Source organism: Theropithecus gelada, chromosome 7a, assembly GCF_003255815.1.
Source record: "Theropithecus gelada isolate Dixy chromosome 7a, Tgel_1.0, whole genome shotgun sequence".
NCBI lineage: Eukaryota > Metazoa > Chordata > Mammalia > Primates > Cercopithecidae > Theropithecus > Theropithecus gelada.
Genome location: NC_037674.1, coordinates 20,418,441 through 20,428,587, shown reverse-complemented (window position 1 = coordinate 20,428,587; position 10,147 = coordinate 20,418,441).

Here is a 10,147-nt window from a genome sequence, read left to right as displayed (position 1 = left end):
AAAAAAAAAAAAAAAAAAAAAAAAAAAAAATACAAAAATTAGCTCGGTGTGGTGGCATGCACCTGCAGTCCCAGCTATTTGGGACGCTGAGGGGGGAGAATGGCTTGAGCCCAGGAGACGGAGGTTGCAGTGAGCCAAGATCAGGCCAACTGCACTCCAGCCTGGGCGACAGAGTCACACCATGTCTCAAAAAAAAAAAAAAAAAAAAAAAGAAGAAGAAGAAAAAGAAGATTTATCGTTAAGTAGAAATAGTATTTCTATTTCTACTGTATACAGATAAAAGTTATATCTGTATTTTGATTGTGACTATGAAAATGTTTACTTATATATCATTAAGTAGAAATTGTACTTCTATTTCTACTGTATACAGACACAAATTGTATCTGTATTTTGATTGTGACTGAAAATATTTACTTATAAATTGTTAACAGTATGTCTAGGGGTGGAGTAGAACTAAGAGTGCCTTTTATTTTCCGTGTTACACATCTCTGAGATTTTAAAATAACAAGTATTACTTCTTCATAATCATGGATTAACAGTAGAGATTTTTAAGATTATGATTACACACGCACGAAGACTGGAGGCAATCGAGAAAAATCCAAAGTTGTGTTACAGTGATGGCTGTTGTCACAATCAAACTTTTGTTGCTTTTTAATTATGATGATTGTGTCAAAACAAATTTAAAAGATCAGCATTTCGCCATCAAAAGGAAAAGAGAAGCCAATGAAGGAAAAAACAATGGGACAAATACTGAAGAACAAATCTCCAACTCAGTAGCATTTATTCTGAAAGAAAAAGAGAAAAATATTTTTGCCTACCCCCAAGGAAGCATAGGAGTGATGCTTGATAATTGTGTTAATATCCTTCAGCATAATGGTCCCACTTCTAAGAATCCTATAGAAAAATTTGCACTTATATGGAAAGATTTATGTACAAGGAAATTCATTGATTTATAATAGCAAAATATTGGAAGAAACCTAAACACCCAATAACAGGAGAATGATGAATGATGCATGATGATACATGGTGCATCCATACAACAGATGCTATGTTATGTGCAATGGCTGTTATGTTATATACATCCACTCAATAGGTTGGCATGAAAAGGAATAAATATGGTTTACATTTACTGACATGGAAATATATACGGTAATTCCTTGGTATCCATGGGGGATTGGTTCCAGGACCCCCTAAGGATACCAAAATCTGTAGATGCCCTTATATAAAATGGTGTAGTATTTGCATATAACCTACATACATTCTTCCATATATTTTAATCATCTCTAGATTACTTGCAACACCTCATATGACACCAACACATCACTTCATTTGTGTGGATTCAACATAATACTCAGTGTGCAGCAAATCCAAGTTTTTCTTTTTGGAACTTGGTGGAATTTTTTTCTGAATATTTTCAATTCTCAATTGGTTAAACCCATGGTTGCAGAACCCATAGATATGAAGGGCCTACTGTATAACCAGGATATAATTCCATTTTTGTAAAATTAAATTAATGTGTATGTATATGTATGTATGTGTAGTGTGTGTGTGTATATATATTTTATATATATGTGTATATATATAGAGAGAGTATATATGTGTGGGTATAGTGTTTGGGGTATGTCTGCAAGGATATAGTCTAAATTGTTAGCAATGGAGTCCTCTAGGAAAATGGGGTTTGAGGTAAGGTAGGGACTTTTTATTTTTCCCTGAGTTAAAACCTCATTATAGAAGACAGCAAATAATTAGCAATGCCAAGAATACCAGCATAGAAAGTCTAAATAGAGCCAAATTAAACAGAGTTGATCATAATGCAAAAAGAAAAATCCCTGATGGGTATAGCAGCTAAACAAAGAGAATACAAGATACAAGGGCAACAGGGTGACCAAGAATATCATGAAGAAAATACAGAGTCATTGTGGTTGAGGGAATGGCTTTTGGAGCAACCAGCCTGGTGCTCAAATCCTGACATGTCAATTATCTTTATTTGGGTTCCATTACTACTATGAGCCTCAATTTCCTGCCGAATGTGAGGGTAAAATGAGATGATGTTTGTAAAGCGAATGTGAGAGTAAAATGAGATAATGTTTGTAAAGTTCAGACAGCAATATGATCCTCCACATTTCTCTATATATCTACTTCCCAACTGTGAATTCAGAGATGAGATCAAATAAGATAATACAAGTGTGGGTGTAGTATTTGTGAGTGGTTACAGGCGGCTAAGAAAGAGATATTTTAAGAGGCTAGAATAAGATGTCTTTGGACATTATTTCTCAAGCCTTAGAAAAGAGAACAGTTTGGCCAGGCGCGGTGCCTCGTGCCTGTAATCCTAGCACTTTGGGAGGTTGAGGCGGGCGGATTGCCTGATCTCAGGAGTTTGAGACCAGTCTGGGCAACACTGTGAAACCCCGTCTCTACTAAAATACAAAAAATTAGCCAGGTGTGGTGGCGCACACCTGTAGTCCCAGTTATTCGGGAGGCTGAGGAAGGAAAATTGCTTGAACCTGGGAGGCAGAGGTTACAGTGAGCCAAAATCATGCCACTGTACTCCAGTCTGGGTGACAGAATGAGGCTCCATCTCCAAAAAAGAAAAGGAAAGAAAAGAAAAGAGAACAGTTTGAAACCAAAGCCGCACTTCCTAAAGGAAAATAAATTAGCAACATAATAAACCCAAGTTTATTTTTCCCCTTAGGAAGAATATTTGAAGAAATGGAAGGCTTGAGAGAATTAGCTACACGAGTCCTCAGGTGCAGAGCTAATCATTATGAACTGTGGGGACATACACACAGAGAAGCGATTGGAAAGACTGGCTGGGACATGTCAAGTGGCATGAGGTCTGATTAAACAGTGTTATCAGATACAATACTGTAAGAACTACCTACGAGGTAAACAGCGAGGTTCAGCAGCTTTTAGACAGGGATATAATACCACAGGGTGAGTAAGGCTGGAGGAGAAAACACTCACATCTACATTTCCTTAAAACAAAGTCAAAAGATAACCTACTTATTAATAGATATCAATAGCAGGAATGATAAAAATTAGTGTATTAAAACTTCGTGGTTTTTGTTGTTGTTGTTGTTGTTGAGACAGAGTCTAGCTCTGTTGCCCAGGCTGGAGTGCAGTGGCGTGATCTTGATTGCGGCTCACTGCAACCTCTGCCTCCTGGGTTCAAGGGATTCTCCTGCCTCAGCCTCCCAAGTAACTGGGATTACAGGTGCGCACCACCACACCCGGCTAATTTTTGTATTTTTAGTAGAAACGGGGTTTCACCATATTGGCCAGGCTGACCTGACCTCAAGTGATCCTCTCACCTTGGCCTCCCAAAGTTCTGGGATTATAGGTGTGAGCTACCGCACCCAGCCAAAAAATAGTCTGTTAAAGTTTCTTAAGGTAAAACCAGTTGAAAAACTAGAAAGATAAAATAATGTTTCCTTCTGACCTAATTTAAAAGGACCCAGGAAACAAAGTCCTCTACAGAAATCGCAGGGGGTGATACAGAGGGGAAGAAAGCAAATGAAGGAAGTAATAAAGGTGCATCCAAGGCAGGATGGACATGCAGGCATCATAGTCACAGCCATAAACCAGATGAACTCCTCAGAAAAGTGGAAGGCTTGTAATCTTGATTCAAAAACAAAACTCAGTGACTCAGAGTCCACAAAACATGACTAAAACCAAAAATACAGGCACACAACCTAAAAGGAGGTGCCAAGGACTGCCCCACTGTGGGCAGTTAGTCTGCTGACCATCACATCAAGTAGATGGTTAGTTGAAAGACTGAGCGCTAGTGAAAGGAAGCAGCTGGCTTCTCGGAAGCAGTGTTTTCGGGATCTGTTTTACTGTCCTCCCACGGTCCTTGAGGCCTCATAACATACCTGCGCGGTCTATGGTATCGCAGATCGCCCTGCCCAGGCTGCCCAGGGGTCCGCTAGGGTTGTAGTGGTGAGTGGGTGCTTCCCTCCCTTCCACTGCTCCTTGGAAATGGCTGCAGTCAAGGGCTTTCTGGAAACGAAAAGGTTGCACCTGAGCCTGAAAACCACAGCGAAGTGTGACATTCTTATTAATTTTTCTTAACTTACAAAAATGATACATGAACATGCTTTTTAAAAATTTTTCAAATTATAGAGGAATTTATACAGTAAAAAATGAAAGTCCTCCTGTCCCCAACCACCCCGCTGGGCAAACAACACAAAACCCCAAAGTCTTTTCCTCCAGAGCTAACTGCGACTAATGGTTTGAGGTCCATCAGCCTGGACGTTATTTTCTGCACATATTCAAACATACGTATGTAGGAAGTAGGCGGGATCTGGGGCAAATCATTTAATCCCTCTGTACGTCAGTTTTCTCAGCTTTAAAATGGGGACAATGATATTACTCTCATAGGGTCATTGCGAGGGTTATGAGTTAAGATATTTGGTATTCTCAGAATAGTGTCTGGCCTATAGTGGGCACCCAGTTCAGCTGTTGTGATTCATTCCTTATTCTTGGTCACAGAAGCTTAGCATTCTGCTGTAGTGATGATAACAATTCTGAGAGGTTTCACCAACTCCTACCTGGATACTCAAGAACATACAGAAGGCCGGGTGTGGTGGCTCACACCTGCAATCCCAGCTACTTGGGAGGCTGAGGCAGGAGGATTGCTTGAACCTGGGAGGAGGAGGTTGCAGTGAGCCGAGATCGTACCACTGCACTCCAGCCTGGGCAACAGAGCAAGACTCTGCTCTGTCTCAAAAACAAAAAACAAAAAACAAAAACAACAACAACAACAAAAACAGAACATACACACTATTAGCTCTCCTAAAATTAATGGGTTGAGGACCCTGGCCCAGAACTCAGAACTCTGCCTCTGGTCCAGTATTGTTTTCACCACACCACAGGGTCCCCCACAATTTCCCCTTAAAAGCCGAAACTGGATGGAGTAACGGGTCCTACTCCTTGTCCCTCAGTGAGGTCCAGCTCAGTTGTCTTATTTGGACCCTAGGCTGTCTCTGGTGAGTTTCTGGGGCGGGGGGCTCTAGGCTAGGTGAGCCCTCCTCTTGCTGCAGTCTCTGGACGTGGCCCTCCTGGTCCTTGAGGTTTAACTTCCCCTTCCACACAGTGAGTCACTGCGTGTTGAGACTGCCGGCCTGAGGATTCCCAGCTGCTCTGGGTTTAGCTCAGGCTAATGGGCAGGATGGAAATGGCTGGGGGCTGGGAGTGAGTCTGGTTGCTTATCAGGCTACAGACATTTTCAGAGCTACTTTTACATGCCAGGCACTGTGCCAGCCAGTTAGGGACACCTCCATAATGTAGGTGTGAGACTTGGTCATGGCTTCTGGGGTCCCTGTCCATGTGAACAAACCGCCCAGGGCTCCTGGGTACAGCGGCTCTTCGTGGGGGGGCATTGGGGGAGCAGAGCAGGCCGGTAAGAGGCAGCTCCTACGTCTGACACCTGGTTCCTCTCCTCCTCCCTGCCTGGCCTCCAGGTCTGCTGTCATCTCTCTTTCCCTGGCAGGTTTGTGGAATTGCTGACAATGCTGGGTCAAGGCCAGGCTGAGGCCTTTTCTGCCACCCTGGGAACTCCTCCCATACCTTCAAGCACCTTTGCAGACTCAGGGCTCAGAGCTGGAAAAGCCTTGAGGGTCATTCATCCTACTCATTTAACAGGTCAAGAGAGAAAATGTGGTGAGACAAGGGCAGGGGCACAAGCACTTAATAAGCATAATCAGAGTGCCATTCACCAGGGGAAGAACATCAAGCTTCTTTATTCTGTCCCTACGACAAGCCTGAGGCTTCTTTTATTTTTCCCACTTAAAGGATGAGGAACCTGAAGCTTGAAGGAGTCAAGTGAGTTGCTTAAGGTCATCAGGAAGCAGAGTAGCCTAACGTGTACTCACCTATTTCTTACTATTGGGAGCCTAAGACATCTACACAACCCACTGGTCTCTTCCTTTACAGGTGCCTCTTCCAAATGCAGGTGAGCTGTCCTCCAGTCAGCCACAGGCCCGTGGCCAGATATGGACTGGATGACAGAAACATCCCCAGCCAGCCACCTTGGCAATGTCTGTCTTCCCTTCAGAAGCATCGTTCCTTCTGGAACCCCATTCCGGAGGAAGGCAGCATGGCAGGAGCAAGGGCCTTCCTCAGGTCCTAGTTTTGTTGGGCATTCAGCAAGGTGTGGGGATATAGTGTGTGGTACAGGGGAAGGCAAGTTGGGGTTGGCCCAGGAGAGCTCTGGCTGGAGCCTGTCTGTCCCTGTGCTATGCTGAAAGCCCAGCTGCTCCCCAGAACCAGCAGCCCCAGCCCCCAAAGGCCAGAGCTCAGTCACTTTCTTCCGTCTGCCCTGGATGACTAATTCCTTGCCTCCCAGCGTTTTCCGCGTTCACTTCCTCACAGATCATGTATTGGACTCCTTCTGCTTACTGATAACTGTTTCTCCAGAAGTTCCTGAGAGTCACCAAACCTTAATAGTCAGCGCTGGCAGCCCTATCTCATCTCACATGATGGGTGACAAGAGATATGATTGCCTTTGGTATTCCTGAAAGCAGATAGTGCAAATATGCAAGAGCACTCAAAAATCTACAGTATTGTTAAGCTATATAAGCACAGCGTTAAATACACATATGTGCCCACAGAATGAAACAGCAATGTGACGGATGCTTTCAAATCACTCAGAAGGCAAAGTTCCTTAAGGGTTCTACGAACTGCCAAGTCTCTTGGGGTCTGAGCATCTAAGATCTGCGTATTAACACCTGCTGTGGGTTGAGTTTGTCCCTACCAAAACTCATGTTGAAATTTGGTCCCCAGTGTGGCGGGGTTGGGAGCTGGGGCCTAATGGGAGGTGCTTGGGTCATAAGGACAGATTCCTCCTGAATGGCTTGGTGCCATTCTCAAGGTAAAGAGTTCTCACTCTGGCAAGACTGGATTAATTCTCTCAGGAATGGATTAGATCCACAAGAGTGGGTTGTTACAAAGCCAGGACGTCCCTTGAGTTTGGCCTCTTCACACGTGTCTGCTTCCCCTTTGACTTTTTCTGCAATGTTATGGTGTAGCACAAAAGCCCTTACCAGAAGCCAGGCCATGCCCTTAAACTTTCCGGCCCGCAAAACTGTGAGCTAAATAAAGCCCTTTATTTGTAAATCACTCAGTCCCACATATTCTGTTATAGTAACACAAAATGGACTAAGCCAGTACCCAATCCAAGTCATTTTATGCCACATGGATTTGCACCTACTTGGAGAGGTCAGAACCAATAAGGAACATTCTACACACAACACCTTACTTCTTCCTGGTGGCTTGTTAAAGTTTGGTGAATGGGCCGGGCGCAGTGGCTCTTGCCTTTAATCCTAGCACTTTGGGAGGCCAAGGCAAGGGGATTGCTTGAGCTTAAGTGACCAGCCAGGGTAACATAGTGAAACCCATTCTCTACTAAAATATAAAAAGCTAGCCAGGCATGGTGGTGTGTTCCCGTAATCCCAGCTACTCAGGAGGCTGAGACAGGAGAATTGCTTGGATCCGGGATGTGGAGCTTGCAGTGAGCCGAGATCGCGCCACTGCACTTCAGCCTGGGCGACAGGACAACATCCTGTCTCCAAAAAAATAAAATAAAATAAAAAAAAGTTTGGTGAATGGCCTTTCTTTAGAGTTGCAGGAACTCCTGCCCTGAACTTCTCAGTGAAACAGATCTCAATTGGTCTTATGCTCCTCCCTCTCACCCATTTTTTCTTTTGCTGTTTCATTGCTGACAGCATTCAACAGTAATACGCCCCATCTTTATGTATCGTAAGAAACACTAATTCTAGGTTATTACAAGCAGAAATATTTTTATCCTGAATAACACTGTTACTGGGCCAAAAGATAGATCAGGAGTTCAAGACTTTAGTTTCCTGAAATTGCCAGGTCAGGCACAAGGGGAAGGGCTCCCGGATATTGACTAACTTGGGTAGGCCTAGCCAGGAGAAAGACAGCAACATGTGTTCTGTACTTTCTGGGAAGATCCCTGAAGCCATCACGGAGGCTCCCCAACTTCCAAGTCACCCATCTGTTGCTGTGGCAGTGGGAATGGATTACTTAAGGTGAGGGCATTTTGCTTGCTGTAGGTGAGCAAGTTTCATGGGTTCTCTGTTTTGCCTCCCTCTGGCTTCTTCCTCCAGTGCCTTCTCCTTGTGTGCCACAGGGGATCAGGGATTCTCACCCTCCTGAGGCCCAGTGGGGAAGAGTGAACATGGCAGCCTCAAGATTAGCTGAGGCTGCCATTTGCCCAGCCTCTTCCATCCCAGCCATGTCAGTGAGCCCAGGTCTGGTGTAACTATTACAGAATACCTGTAGCAGGGAACTCTGGAAGTGTATTGGGCTGAGGTGGGATTTTCCCTCCCCACAGTGCCCTGAGCAATGGAAGTGGTGAGGGGTGAGGGAGCCATGCTGCTGAATTCTGGTTGGCATTGCCCCCTTGTGTAAAATGGGGAGTTGGGGTGGGGCAGCCTCTGCTTGGATTTGGTTGTAAGATAAACCTGGAGGAGAAAAAAAAAGTTTGGTGAACGGTACCCAGAGTCCCCTGGAATTGAGGTGGAGGGGCAGGGCTAGGGAAGGCTTCCAGTATCAGTTCATTGATTTGGTCTCACTGCTTCACAGTGGCTGAGTCACAGCTCCCTATGAATTCTGTGCCAGTCCTTTACAGGAGCTGTTTGGTGTCATGTCCTGGCAGTAGTCCTGGAGCTAAGAGGGACCACCAATCTTACTAATAAGGAAACTGGGGCCTGGAAAGTTGGCAAAATCTGTCCAAGTTTATGGGTCTAGGTCCCTGCTTTCCCAAGGGTGACCTGAAGCCATAGAGCCAGTGGCTTCATGGCCTCATCTTCAGCAGCCCCTGTGAGCTACCTAAGACCCCAGAGTCCTCCCACATCACACAAGGCCTGGGGCACCCCCAGAGATTTTCTTAGACAGTCTTAATGTCAATACCGTGTTTTCTCGTCTAACCAGGTTATCTTAAAAATGTGTGTACCCTTAACCCCAGGTATTTTCATTCTAAAATATAACTTCAAGAAATAACGTATTAATAACTTCAGGAAATAATAAGTCAGGAGCACAAAAATATGCAACAAGGGTAGTCATTGCAACTTTATTATTAGAGCAAAACTCTGCAAAGTATCCAAACACTCAAAATACTGCAATTTGCTTTATAAATGATAGTCTATCCATACAATGGGATGTGGTGATTTAAAATAATGATGTGTACAATTATTGACATAGAAAGAAATTTAGCCATTTATTTAATGAAAACAAGCACGTTTGTAAAACAGTATCTAGAAGACAGAGGATCCAGTTTCTTCAACGTAACAGTGGCATGTAAACCAAAATGTAGGAGGAACTATAATAAAGAGGCTTAAGAAAGAACAAAAAATTTTTAAAAAGGCTTAATATATCAACCACATGCAATATGTTTAAATCCTGGTTCCAGAAAAGCAAGTGTAAAAAAGTACAGTTTTGGCTGGGCATGGTGGCTCATGCCTGTAATCTCAGTGCTTTGGGAAACTGAGGCAGGAAGATTGCTTGAGGCCAGGAGTTCAAGAACACGCTGGGCCACAGTGAGACCTTTTTAAATTTTTTTCTCTACAAAAAGTAGCCAGGCATGGTGGCGCATGCCTATAATCCCAGCTACTCCAGCGGCTGAGACAGGAGGATCACTTGAGCCCAGGAGTTTGATATTGCAGCGAACGCTGATCAAGACCCTGTTTTTGGGGGGGGGAAAAAAAATTAATTTTTTCTGTTTTTTTAGATTAGGGAAAATACAGCATGGGTTGATTGGGTATTAGCTATTATGAAATTATTATTAGTTTTATCGGGTATAGTAATGGGAATTATTTAATAATTGTGATTTTTTTTAAAGTTCTCATCTGTTACGAGTAAAATGAAAAAAGTAAAGCACACTCCCTTAATGTTTACAAATGCATGTACATGTTTTATATGTATAGATTCATGGAAAGGGGCTGCAGGAAGCCCAGGAATTCATTCCTACCACCACCACAACCCACTAAGTGCTCAATCAATACTGATTGTCTCACTGAATCAGTCCCGGAACCAAGCATGTGAATTCCCCACAAGCTCCGTGACCTTAGAAGCTCCAGCAGCCTCTATGTGCTTTGCCACCAGTGCCTGGCACTTGATTCAGGCT